This window comes from Phalacrocorax carbo, chromosome 1, assembly GCF_963921805.1.
Source record: "Phalacrocorax carbo chromosome 1, bPhaCar2.1, whole genome shotgun sequence".
In the NCBI taxonomy this organism is placed as follows: domain Eukaryota; kingdom Metazoa; phylum Chordata; class Aves; order Suliformes; family Phalacrocoracidae; genus Phalacrocorax; species Phalacrocorax carbo.
In genome coordinates, this window is record NC_087513.1 from 160,130,796 (window position 1) to 160,134,837 (window position 4,042).

The window sequence follows — 4,042 nt, forward strand, 5'->3', positions numbered from 1 at the left end:
CCTGGTTCTGAGCAGAGCAGGGAGCGGTGGGAAGATAAACTCCTTAGCAGGTTTCTACAGTGTAAGTAGGATGGCTTTTCATTGAAGCACTTGAGTGTATTCCCCATTCGGCACTAGCAGTACTATTTCCTGTGCTTACAGCTGGGCAAACAGTCCGACAGCCTGCCTTGAAGGCTTGGCGATCACGCAATCTGTGTTCATGAATGTCCAGGGTAGCTCCATGTGGGAGACGCTCGATACTTCCCATCCCGCAGCCCTGGAAGAGGCTCACAGAGAAGAGGGCAGCCTGCAAAGGCGTATGGCACATTTGCTACCCAGGAAGACAACCAGCAGGAGGGTTCACAAAACTGGATTTCAAACGCCCGCAGAACAGGCACTGGAAGTGCATTTCAAATTCATGTCAAGCACAGGCAGAAGGAAGTTGTTTCTAAAAGCCGTACTCAATCAGGGAATAGATATACCCTGCGACCTTGCATCCCATCAACACCGCCTCGGTGCCATGAATCTCAATTAGCACTGGCAACGCTCACAGCAAACATTAAATAAGCATCTCCTGGGCTGGAACAACTCATTCAAAAGCTGTTGGGTGGGGGAAGGAGAGAGCACGTTGTCACTAAAACTTATCACCCGTTGCAATTGGAGAGAGTGACAGAGTCTGTGAGGGCTTCAGCGAAAGCTGCTTTTAGCTTGAAAATATGAGGAGAAAAGGAGCACAATGAAATACAAAGCCCGGCTCCCAGCACACACTTAAGGACGCCCCTGCTGTATCTGTTTGAAGGAGGTCAAATGAGGAGGCCGTGCTTTGCTGCTTCCAGTTTATAATAATTATTGCCTGTGCAATAGGTGATGAGCACAGGTTTTGCAAGTGGCCTCAGAGGAGCTTGTACCCACTCTCTCGCCTGAAAACCAAAGGTGTCTCTCTTCACTGAACAAGAAGAAAGTGAGGACACACCAGCAAAATTTGCAAAACCGACAGGGTCACTTGCTCAGGCTGCAGGCACAAGAGCTTCCCTGACCACAACCTTCATTTAACAAGTTACAGACAAAACTGTATTTGGCAGATGAGGCTTTCATCACAAGTGATGTGCCAGCGGAGGTGGCCAGAGGCCTCCGTACGTGCACTGGTTCTGCCACGGTGCTCGCCTGCACCGGACAGCTGGGACCTTGCAGCCCCTCAGGTTCCTCCCCTTTAACTCCCCCCCACCAGCTGCCATCGAACTGTGAGGGAAACCAACAGTGAAAACCCAGACACATGCCATCTCCTCTGCTCAGGCTGGGCAGAAACCCTTCCGTGTCTCACCAGGCCTGGCTTGACAACATCCAAATTCTTTGATGGCCTCATCTGCAAAGACACTTCTGCATGTGCCTTCCTCCTCCTTGCCCAACTCAAAGGCATGTAGTTCTGAGACAAGATTAAATTTCTTCTTTTTTTTTTTTCCCTTGGAAGTAATTTCAGGCAAACTGATTTTACTAGGAGATGTCAGCTGGCCTCAGCCTTAAAATGTGGTTGGTTTTTTTTTTTATTTATTTTTTTTATTATTATTATTTTTTGAAAAATTGTTTTTAGCAGCTCTAAGAAAGTGTTTCCCTACAGGTACATGCCAGTGGAAACTGCCTGCTTGAATCACCTCACAAAGACCCTTCGGAGCAGCTCTCAGACGCGGGCAATTTTGATGGTGAGAACAGGCATTTCGGCTATAGCTTTTGCTTTCCTCTTTAGGAAAGAAAGAGCATTTAGAGGGGTTTTTTTGGTGGATTTTGTTGTATTGCCATTGCTTCTGTGGGGGAAGTTCACACGCTGACTTCTCTCCTGTAGCCATTTTCTTACTGCTCCCTCTCCAGCTGCAAATGTCTCCATCAGTCAAAGCAGTTACTAGTATTACAAACTTTTTTCCATGTTTCTCCTGGGTTTTGCCTGACAGCCGAAGTCTGTGGAATCACTCTTTCCTCAGTCCGTTCAGGGTATCCCGTGCACTCATAAGTTGGAGTGCACTATTCTTGTCGCTTAAATAATTGGCTGTAGGAAGATTGGCATCCCTGGGTAAGGGCTGGTGAGTCCCTGAAGGGGCTCACTATTCATCACCATGCTGCCAAACAGACCAGCGAGCTTGCTTTTAAGTATGTGGCCTCCAAGATCAGGTTCACAAAGCATCGCTCAGGTTTTTTTTTCCTTCTGCTCCACTACTTAAGGATCAGGGAAAGCATTCAGTATCTAGAACCAAGATATGTGCAAGAGACGAGTTCCCTCCTTGCTTCCTCCTTTCCCACCCACAGAGCCAGAACGTGAAGACCACCCCAGCCCCCCCCCCACTCCCCCCCACAAAAGAGCATCTTACGTTCCCTTTGACCATTACATTTGTGAGCAGAAATGTGCTGATACACACAAATGCATCTTTTGCAGTTTATAACAGCCCCCTTAAAAGAATTCTAGCCAATTTATTAAGCCTGACCTCCTGTTCCCCTGGCATCGCAAAGGCCGGCTCTATTCAGGCTGTCCCTTTCCAGAAGATTCCCCATTCAAGCGCTTGAAATGCTTTTTGTCTCTTGCACCATGTATAGCACTAAAAGGACTAGAGTTTATGTTTACCCAGACTATTTTTATAAGTACAAAACTTACAGAGCTATTTCTTACTTCATTGGGATTTTTCTAACAAGGGAAGAAGAAAGATTGAAGCTCTGAGTTTTTATAACAAATAAAGATACTACAAACTTCCTTTCCTCACTGTTGCCTCACACTCTGTTTATGTTGATACGCTTAGAAGCAGCACAGTTCCGAAACCAATGGTTTTTCAAGTTCTTTTAGTTTCAGAGTTTAATTTTTATTGTCATTTTTCATTACTACAGGAGGGAATTTTGCTAAGACGCATGAGTTTGGGGATCTGTTATGCCGTGGAGTGTTCCTTTGGGCGAATAACTGTCTCTACGACTTCCTTTCTGTAAGCGTGAAATGAGGATGTAACGCATCCATTTTGCTCAAGAGTTTAAAGATCATTGCCTGAGAGCATGATATAACTATAGACTATAAACCCAACAAAGAGAAGCAAAAAAAAAAATCATGTTTTTTTAAACAAATTTCACTGCAAGTGTCTGTTAGCCTATTAAAACGAAAGGCTGATGATAGAGGTTATATGCGTGTCCAGACAAATTACTAATAAAGGGTCTGTTAAGTATCAGCAGAGAAAAGAATTTCTTATTCTCAGACATGAACATGACACGTGTGCAAATGTGTCTCACTGATGCAGAAAAAAAACAGCTGGGAAGGACGACCCATGTGAGACCCTGTGCTCCTGGGGTCCCAAGTTTAACCCAGCTGATGGAAAAGCCAGTGCTCACCTTTTCCAAAGTCTTTTTACAATAATTGTGCAGAAGAAAGAAGTCAGAAAAATCAGTCTTATCTGGAAACTAACTTCATCTTAACCGAGGGTCAACTATTACCTTCTTAGAAACATTCAACTGATATTACCAGGCTATTTTATTTTTTACAGACTTTTAAGATAGGACTTTGCCTGCTTTTACCATCAGCATCTGGCTGGTCCTGGAAGAACTTTTTAGATACTGTTGTACTGTAATCACTAGATAAGGAGCCTTGCCAAGTTTCACTAGATTTTAATTTGACTCTTCTGTAAGAGCCTCACAAACTCTCTGGTCTCCATGACTCTGCCATTAACTACAGGGAAAACTCCTGTCCCATGCTGTCAGCTAGTTGCTTCAGTTGGCTATTAGGCTAGCTAACACCAAGTGTTTTACCAGTGACAGCAGTAAGTTGTGCCTGTTGTGGGGTGGGCAGGTAAGAAATACCCCATCCTTTGAAGAACCTCAGATGTGCTGGTAGAGAGACATTCAGAGAGAGGAAAAACATCCTACGCGTTACCCTGGCACAAGGTTTCCTAGCACCTCCCATGCCTTCAGTGACTTGCAGGTGGCCAAGTCCTCTTCTCACACCCTGAACAACTCCACATAGAGCACTGACTTCTGCATCTCGCTTGATGTGTGCAGAGAGGGTCCCCCAGGACTGCGACATACCATTTCCAGCACCAGGACA